The sequence below is a fragment of the Psammomys obesus genome, unplaced genomic scaffold, assembly GCF_907164565.1.
Source record: "Psammomys obesus unplaced genomic scaffold, mPsaObe1.curated_primary_1811, whole genome shotgun sequence".
In the NCBI taxonomy this organism is placed as follows: Eukaryota; Metazoa; Chordata; class Mammalia; order Rodentia; family Muridae; genus Psammomys; species Psammomys obesus.
In genome coordinates, this window is record NW_026590486.1 from 3,962,055 (window position 1) to 3,972,552 (window position 10,498).

The window sequence follows — 10,498 nt, forward strand, 5'->3', positions numbered from 1 at the left end:
TTTCTTATCAGTGGACTGGGGGAGGGGCATGGCAGGAGATGAGAGAGGTAGAGTGGGATTGGGAGGGGATGAGTGGGCTATAGCTGGAATACAAAGTGTTCAAACTGTAATCAATAAAAATTAAATTTAAAGAAGACATTCCTGTTTGACAAGTAGACAAAAAATAAGAAAAACAAAGATATTGTAATTTATTTGACAAATCACTGTTTTTTTTTAACATTTCAGATTATTTCTAAATTGTTATAATAACTAAAGGGACTTGGCTGTAGAACTTCATGCATCTACTTATTTATTTTTCCACAATCCCCTTTTATTTCATAAAATTTATTTTATTTTTAATTGAAAATTCACACATTATAAACTGATTATGGTTCCCCACCCCCAAATGCTTCCTGATTCTCCCCAATCCTCCTTACCTCCACTCTTATCCAACTCCATGCTTTCTTGTTCTATCTTTAGAAAACAAAGAGGCAAATAAAAAAATCTAACAAACCAGAATAAAAATAACACAGTGAAAAAGTACAGGAAAAACACACATAAACACCATACTATATAAGCAAAAGACCAATTATTATATATATCTATATTGATATATCTCATATATGTGTGTATGTGTGTCATATATATGTATGAATACACACATATATGTAGGCATAAGGTTATTGTGTTATTCAAATGCTGATTTCTGTATCCGCCACATCTGGTTACAATCCTTATTCTGAAAATATCCTGTCTCAATTATGTTAACACTGTTCCCCAACTGTCTCTTGATATGCCAATAAAACAGTTTACAGCCAGGCACTGAACAGGTGAGAGAATAAGGCTGGACTTCCTGCCAGTCAGAGGAGAAGGAGTGAGAGAAGGCAGTAGGGGATTCATCCAAAAGGCAGATGTCCAGAAGGGTTCAGGAGAGAGAGAGCTCAGAAACGAAAGCTACAAAGTGCAAATATCACTTGGATGTATGCTGCAAGAAGATGAGAATAGTCTAGAGGTTTAAGTATAGAATTAAAACTGCCCAGTTCTTGTGCTGCAAAGTTTATTACTAAACAAATATAGGAGTCTCAATTTCTTCTGTCAAAGCTGGGTTAAGAGAGAAGCCAAGAAACAAACACAGTTTTATAGAAATGGCATATATATATATATATATATATATATATTATACATATACATATATATGTATATGAGAGAGAGAAAAAATCCTGCAAAAAATACCACTGAATTTATTTCTTGCTGAGTATCTACTATTGGTCATGGGGTCTGTCTTTAAGTGTGGTTTATATACCCCATATACCCAGTGATGTTTCATTGGAGAAAACTGATTTTTCCTTTGGAAGTAGTTGCCAATTAGAGATACCTTCTTACAAATAAAGCTGCTACAAACATGGTTGAGCAAATGTCCTTATTGTGTACTTGAGCTTCTTTTGGATATATGCCTAGGAATGGTATGGCTGGATCTTGAGGAAGCTCTATTCCTAATTGTCTGAGAAAGCACCAGATTGATTTCCAGAGTGGTTGTACAAGTTTACATTCCCACCAGCAGTGGAGGAGGGTTTCCCTTTCTCCACAGCCTCTCCAGTATGTGTTGTCCCTTGAGTTTTTGATCTTGGCCATTCTGATGGGTGTAAGGTGAAATCTCAGGGTCATTTTGATTTGCATTTCCCTGATGGCTAATGACGTTGAGCATTTCTTCAAGTGTTTCTCTGCCATTCGATATTCCTCTACAGAGAGTTCTCTGTTTAGCTCTGTTCCCCATGTTTTAATTGTATTACTTGGTTTGCTGCTTTTCAGCTTCTTTAGTTCTTTATACATACTGGATATTATTAGCCCTCTGTCAGATAAAGGGTTGGTGAAGATTCTTTCCCAATCTGTAGGCTGTCGTTTTGTTTTGATGGCGGTGTTCTTTGCTTTATAGAAGCTTTTCAGTTTCATGAGGTCCCATTTATTGATTGTTGCTCTTAGAGCTTGTGCTGTTGGTGTTCTGTTCAGGAAGTTTTCTACCGTGCGAATAAGTTCAAGGGTATTCACACTTTTTTTTCTAATCGATTTAATGTGTCTAGTTTTATGTTGAGGTCTTTGATCCACTTGGACTTTAGTTTTGTGCAGGGTGATAAATATGGATCTATTTGCATTTTTCTACATGTAGACATCCAGTTGGACCAGCACCATTTGTTGAAGATGCTATCTTTTTTCCATTGTATGGTTGGCATCTTTGTCAAAAATCGAGTATTCATAGGTGTGTGGGTTTATTTCTGGGTTTTCTGTTCGGTTCCATTGATCCACCATTCTGTTGTAGCAGCTTTATTTGTAATAGCCAGAAGTTGGAAACAGCCCAAATGTCCCTGAACTGAAGAATGGATGCAGATATTGTACATCTACAACATCTACAATATAGAGTATTGCTCTGCAATGAAAAATAAGGAAATCATGAAATTTGCAGGTAAATGGTGGCACCTAGATAGGATCATCCTGAGTGAGCTGTCCCAGAAGCAGAAAGACACACACAGTATATACTCACTCATATAGACATATAACATAGGATAAACCTACTATCTAAAGAAACTAATCAAGAGACAGGACCCTGAGTAAAACGCTCAATCCCCATCCTGAAAGGCAAAAAGGATGGACATCAGAAGAAGAAGAAAATAGGAAACAACCTAGTAATCTGCCACAGAGGGCCTCTGAAAGGCTCTGCCCTGCAGACTATCATAGCAGACTCTGAGACTTATAGCCAACTGTTGGGCAGAGTTCATGGAATCTTATGTAAGAAGTGGGAAATAGTAAGAGCTGGAGAAGACAGGAACCCCACAAGGAGAGCAACAGAACCAGAAAATTTGAACACAGGGGTCTTCCCAGAGACTCATACTCCAACCAAAGACTATTCATGGAGATAACCTAGAACCCCTGCACAGATGTAGCACATGACAGTTCAGTGTCCAAGTGGGTTACATAGTAATGGGAAGAGGGACTGCCTCTGACATAATCTGATTGGCCTGCTCTTTGATCATCTCCCTCTAAGGGGAGAGCAGCCTTACCAGGCCACAGAAGATGACAATGCAGCCACTCCTGATGTGATCTGATAGACTAAGATCAGAAGGAAGGAGAGAAGGACCTCCCCTAGCAGTGGACTTGGGGAGGCGCATACATGAAGCAGGGGGAGAGAGAGTGGGACCGGGAGGGGAGGAGGGAAAGACTTAGGGGGGGATACAAAGTGAATAAAATGAAATTAATAAAATAAAATAAAAAAAGAGATAGCTTCTTGGTTAGGGATGGCAGCTCATGTCTATGTCCCATCTCAGCACTGGGACCCTGTCTAGCTTGAACCTGTGAATGTCATATGCATGCAGCCATAATCTCTGTGAGTTCATATGTGCATTAGTCCAGTTGTGTCTGAAAGACACTGTGCCCTTATTGTCATGCATCCCTTCTGGCTTTTATAAATTTTTGTTTGCTCTTTTGCATATTTCCCTGAGCTCTGAGAGAGCAGAGGGGTTTGATTAAGACATCTCACTTTGAAGTGAGTGTTCCAAAGTCTCTTACTTTCTGAACATTGTACAGTTGTGGGTCTCTGTGTTAGTTCCCATCTAATACAAGACAAAGCTTCTCTGATGATAGTTGAGTAAGTCACTCATAGATGTGGAGTATAGCAGAATGTCATTGGAAGTTTATTGCTATATTCCTTTAGCAGAATAATAATATTTGATTACCCCTAAGTTTATGGCTTATCTGGTCTCAGATTCTTAGTCACTGGAGGAACGGTATGGGGATGGATTCCATCTCATGGAATAGGCCTTAAATTCAATTAGGTAATACTTCGTTTCTTACACAACTTTTGTGCCACTATTGCTCCAGCATATATCGCAGGTAAGTCACTATCATAGTTCCAAGTGTTTACAGTTGAGCTGGTGTTTACCCTTTTCCTCAAGTGGTGTGCCATGTATCTTTCTGTGCCATAAACACTAGTCAATATGTGTGAAGGCTCAATTTAAGCACCAGTTCAGCTTCTCTGTGTCCAATGAGATATATAAATGTTGTCTTCAGTATCACTATCAGTTTGTGGAGAGCAAGCAAGTCTTAAAAATAGCCTCAGTTGTTTTAGGTTTTTATAAAACCCCTTGATAAACAAATTAAATAGATGTAACCTATTCTTGACATCTAGTAATTCATTTGTTTGGGAGCATCTACTAAAATTAGAGTGATGGCAATTTTCAGAAGAGAGATTGGAGGAACTCTGTGTAAAGCGAATGATAGAAACAAGAAAGTAGATGAAGACCAGAGAGAACGTAGATTGCCAGATCCTGAGAATGCTCCCATTGGTAAATTGGTAAATAGAGTCTATGCATAGAGGGGCTGGAGGCAGTTGGAAACATTCTCTCTTTCCTAAGTCCAAGTATTTAATGAGTTGGCGAATTAATTTGTCTATAAGGGAAATTTTAATGTCTATAACCTTCTGGGTGAGCTATTTGACAAGTGGTATTTAGAATTTTGATAATCTTTATATCACCTGCCATGGAAATATACTTTTGGCAATGTATCCTGCTACATCTTTATTAAAATAACATTTACATTAAAAAATCCATAAACAGTTAAATGATATAAAAATCTTCTTCCATCCAAAGGAAGGAACAATACATAGCCAAAATAAAGTTATGCCGTGAAGCAGTAATTACAGAGTTGACAGAGTTCACATGTAGAGCGATTTTACTTCCTGCTCGTGGCATGTTTTTTCAACATAATCATTAATGGTGTGACTTCCTCAAAGTTCTTACCCACTTTAGCCACATCATAAGTATAGTCCCCATATTCTTTGTAAACTTGTCAAAGGCTGACATGTGTCCAACCATTAGTGCTCTGAGAGAACTACTCAGATTTGTAGTACTTGTCAGTTTCCAGGTGTGAGTGCTCCCACTGTAGCCAACTTCAAACCACAAATTAAGTTACTGAATGAAATTTGGAGTGATAAGAACACCGTTGTTCATGTCAAACTGACTTAGTACACATTTGGGCAGATTTAACACTGTGTGGGCAAGTAATGCAGAAAAACCAAATGTCTCAGTCCTGGGAGATTTCCAATAATTTGATCAAATGGTAAGTGAATGCTGTTTTTAGGTTTCTTTTGCAGTGACAAAACACCATGACAATTTACCCTGTTACCAGAGGCCTCACTCTCCTTGAGCTGCTACTACTAGGTCTAGTTACAATTTACCCTGTTGCCAGACCTAGAAAAGAGATTTCAAATTATTTTTTTTTTTACTATTTCTTTCTTTAAAGGAACTCAATTTATAGTGACTACTCAAAATAATTAACCACCTGTGCTTCAAGGTAAATAATTCAATAAATAAAATAAATATAAATATTTTGTTAGGTCTGAGGGTATGAAGGTTTAAGTTGTGAGGATCTAAAAATGTTTTAGGGTCTAAGAAGGTGTTTTAACTAAGATATGTAAATACAAATTATAATGGTTAGAGGGCATGAAAGTTTAAATTATAAAAAAGGTGTTTTAAGATTGATAAATGTTGCCAATCAAAACGACCCTGAGATATCACCTTACACCCATCAGAATGGCCAAAATGAAAAGCTCAAGGGACAACACATGCTGGAGAGGTTGTGGAGAAAGGGGAACCCTCCTCCACTGCTGGTGGGAATGTAAACTGGTACAACCACTCTGGAAATCTATCTGGCGCTTTCTAAGACAATTAGGAATAGTGCTTCCTCAAGACCCAGCTATACCACTGCTAGGTATATACCCAAAGTTTGCTCAAGTACACAAAAGAGATATTTGCTCAACCATGTTTATAGCTGCTTTATTTGTAATAGCCAGAACCTGGAAACAACCCAGATGTCCATCAATGGAGGAATGGGTACAGAAATTGTGGTATTTTTACACAATGGAATACTACTCAGCAATCAAAAAGGAGGAAATCATGAAATTTGCAGGCAAATGGTGGGACCTAGAAAAGATCATCCTGAGTGTAATATCCCAGAAGGAGAAAGACAAACACGGTATGTACTCACTTATATAGACCTATAAGATATGATCAACATAATGAAATCTATACACCTAAAAAAGATAATCAAGAGAGCGGACATGGGGTAAGATTATCAATCCTCGTTTTGAAAGACAGATGGGATGCACATTAAACATTGACAGGAGTCTACTGAGCGCATTTGAAAAACTCTAACTAGCAGTGTTTTCAAAGCAAAGACTCATGACCAAACCTTTGGCAGAGTACAGGGAATCATAAGAAAGAAGGGGAGTTAGTATGATGAGGAAAGGATAGGAGCTCCACAAGGACCAAACATATCTGGGCACAGGGTCTTTTTTGAGACTGACATGCAACCAAGGACCATGTATGAATGTAACCTAGAACCTCTGCTCAGATGTAGCCTGTGGTAACTCAGTAACCAATTGGTTTCCCATAGTGAGGGGAACAAGGACTATTTCTAACAGGAACTCAATGACTGGCTCTTTGGCCTCCCCACCCCCCAAGGGAGGAGCAGTTCTGTTAGGCCACAGAGGAGAGCTTTGCAGCCAGTCCTGAAGATACCTGATAAAACAGGATCAGATGAATGGGGAGGAGGTTCCCCCTATCAGTGGACTTGGCAAAGGGCACGGTGGAGATGAGGGAGGGAGGGAGGGACTGGGAGGGAATGAGGGATCGGGACATGGCTGGGATACAGAGTTAATAAAATGTAACTGATAAGAAAAAAATAAAATTAAAAAAAATTAAAAAAAAAAAGAATGAGTGCCAAGGAAAGAAAAAAAAAGATTGATAAATGTATGTTGTTATGGTTGGAAGACGTGAGAACTTGAATGGTAATGAAAAATGATTTAAGGTAGATAAAAAGAATAGAAAATGCTTCAGATTCCTTTCACTAACTATGTTACTATTGTAGTGAAACTTCAAAACATTCAGTTTTAACATTAACTAATGGAGTCCTGATGAACTATGTTATCTAGCTCTAGTACAGTACTGCTAATATTGTCATAATCACAAGCTCAAAATTTTAAATTTCCTGATTGTCTTCTAAGTGTAGACTTTAAAGGGACTTCTTATTGTGCTAAACCTATATACTCCTAGTCTTATGGATAGAGGAAAGAAGTCCAAATTTCACAGTCTGTAGTCATACTAAAAAATCAAGATTAAGTGATCTTTTGTCCCTTCTGTTCCACAGAAGGTTTGTCTTCCCTGAGCTCACCTTACATAATATTTATGCTTTTCACCCAAAATCAGTTTTTATGCCTTTACGATGACACAAAGATGTGTGCCTCCTCACTTTTCTACAACTTGGGTCTCAATGCAGTTTACAAACAAGATAATGATAATGCTAACATGTCAAAAACTAACCTCTTTGTATAAACTTAAAAAGATTATTATAAGCTCAACATCCTTGCAAAACTGGAGGGTTCTTGAACTTTGTTTCTGGGAGAAGAGTACTGCTTCTACATCAAGAAGTCTGACCTGGTGGAGATCCAGAGTGAGTCACTCCAGAAACTGGGGGCAGGACCTCAGATGGAATAATCAACCTACTTCCTAAACCTCAATCTGACAGCAGTTCTCCCTTTTGCCTACCATTATGGGAGCAGTTGTTCTCCTTTGTCTATTTTTCCTCTCGCCCCTAGGACATTGGCCTTTCCCTTATGAAAATGTCAGAAATTTTAGTGCTCAAGGAATGGTTGGTGAAAATTGGAAAGGATCACAAACAAGTGAGTTGGGGCTGAAACAGAGAAATATTCTGGAGGGTAAAGGAGAGTGTTGACAGGAGCATGCTGTTATGGGTCTGGGGTAACTTGGAGATTCACCATGTACATAAATACATTTTAATAAGAAGTGGCTTTTTCATTTAGGTACTGGCAACTAATATGGGTCCAGCAGTGCACCAGAGAATACTCTCAAGATGCAACCACTAGCCACATCAGCTCAAGGCTTACAAAGTCAAAAACCAGGAGATTACATTTATTCTGTCAACTGTAGGCAGGGTCTAATTTTAACATATATGTCTTACAATTGTGCTAATCATCTTTTTTGAGCAGAGTAAGCTAGTTTGATTACAAAAGTAGAAATAGCAGTTAGTCTTATGAATACTATCTGAATACTATCATGCTAGAACAGCAAATTTTACAAGATCTTTCAATTAAGAATTGTTTTCAGTGTCTGAGAAAAGGGGGAAATGGGCTGCTAGGGTATACTCAGTACAAGTTAAGGGCTTACACATTAGAGGCAATTTTTGCTTTTTGTTCTCTCAAGCATAGTAAGCCTAAACTTTAATGTAATGTTAACAATCAAAGTGCCAAGAAAAATATGGCTAGGATGTATATCTACATTTATCCAGGAAAGAAGAGCTGTCATCAAATGGACAAAAGAAAAGTAGAGGCTCATAGTAGACAATACATTGACATTTTCTTTTGTTCTTGTTTAAGCAACCATGAAAAAAAGCAACCTCTCTGGGGACAAGGACCCATTTAATGTACAATTTATTTTTCAGTTCTTATTGTATAAGGATACTGTGTTAAATAAACACCCTCCATAAGAAAAGAAAGAAAGAAACATCCTGAGGAGCTGAAGGGATAATCACCTTAAGGATGTGACTAATCTAGCAAAATTCAGATAAGGCATTACAGTCTACAGAGCCAAGGGGAGTGCAATCAAAAATTCAGCAGAGGCCAAATCAAAAGAAGCCTTATACAACATCATAAAGAAATAAATTTTAATTTCAGAGTTTGGGAATATTGTTTATTCTGAAGAGGTAATGGGAACACTGCAGTATATTAACAGAGGTGGGAAGAATAAGATGATATCAGCAAGATGGCAGAAAAGGAGATCTCTGGGTATTATCTTCTAAAATAAACACTGACAGAGCTGCTATACATAGGAACACCTTTGTGAAGACACTATCATTCAACAATGAGGGTGCAGTACCTTGTTAGAGGACAAAAAACAAGAAACAAACTGCACTAAAAAGAATAAATATGAGCCAGTTGTAATGACATATTCCTGCAATCCCAGCAGAATCTTACTTTTTAAAAGCATTAATGACCAGATAAAGGACTCAAATGAACAGGTGAATGAAGCAAGGAGATCAGTTTAGGGCCATTGTAAAAAGGCTAACAAAATACATTAAATAGTCAGCAGTTTGGAAAAGAGCTACAAAAATATAGACTAAGAAATTAATTAATAAAATTAAAATCTGAAAAAAAGTAAAACAGAAATTCTGGAGGTAAAGCAGTCAATCTTTGTGAAAAAAAAAAAAAAAAAAAAAGCACAATAACAACAGAAAAAGCCAAGCAGAAGGACAGATACATCCAGGGAAATCTGAAAAAAAAATAATAATGAGTATGACCAACACTTTCACAAACTTGGAAGTGATTTAAGAATATAAGGGGGCAGAAGAGCTTCACTAAAGGCTAAAGGTATAGTGTACTGATCGAAATTACAGAAAATTCCCCAAACTTAGAGAAGGACACTGACATTTATTTTTTTTTGATTTTATTTTTTTCTTATCAGTTACATTTTATTAACTCTGTATCCCAGCCATGTCCCGATCCCCTCATTCCCTCCCAGTCCCTCCCTCCCTCCCTCATCTCCACCATGCCCCTTGCCAAGTCCACTGATAGGGGGAACCTCCTCCCCATTCATCTGATCCTGTTTTATCAGGTATCTTCAGGACTGGCTGCAAAGCTCTCCTCTGTGGCCTAACAGAACTGCTCCTCCCTTGGGGGGTGGGGAGGCCAAAGAGCCAGTCATTGAGTTCCTGTTAGAAATAGTCCTTGTTCCCCTCACTATGGGAAACCAATTGGTTACTGAGTTACCACAGGCTACATCTGAGCAGAGGTTCTAGGTTACATTCATACATGGTCCTTGGTTGCATGTCAGTCTCAAAAAAGACCCTGTGCCCAGATATGTTTGGTCCTTGTGGAGCTCCTATCCTTTCCTCATCATACTAACTCCCCTTCTTTCTTATGATTCCCTGTACTCTGCCAAAGGTTTGGTCATGAGTCTTTGCTTTGAAAACACTGCTAGTTAGAGTTTTTCAAATGCGCTCAGTAGACTCCTGTCAATGTTTAATGTGCATCCCATCTGTCTTTCAAAACGAGGATTGATAATCTTACCCCATGTCCGCTCTCTTGATTATCTTTTTTAGGTGTATAGATTTCATTATGTTGATCATATCTTATAGGTCTATATAAGTGAGTACATACCGTGTTTGTCTTTCTCCTTCTGGGATATTACACTCAGGATGATCTTTTCTAGGTCCCACCATTTGCCTGCAAATTTCATGATTTCCTCCTTTTTGATTGCTGAGTAGTATTCCATTGTGTAAAAATACCACAATTTCTGTACCCATTCCTCCATTGATGGACATCTGGGTTGTTTCCAGGTTCTGGCTATTACAAATAAAGCAGCTATAAACATGGTTGAGCAAATATCTCTTTTGTGTACTTGAGCAAACTTTGGGTATATACCTAGCAGTGGTATAGCTGGGTCTTGAGGAAGCACTA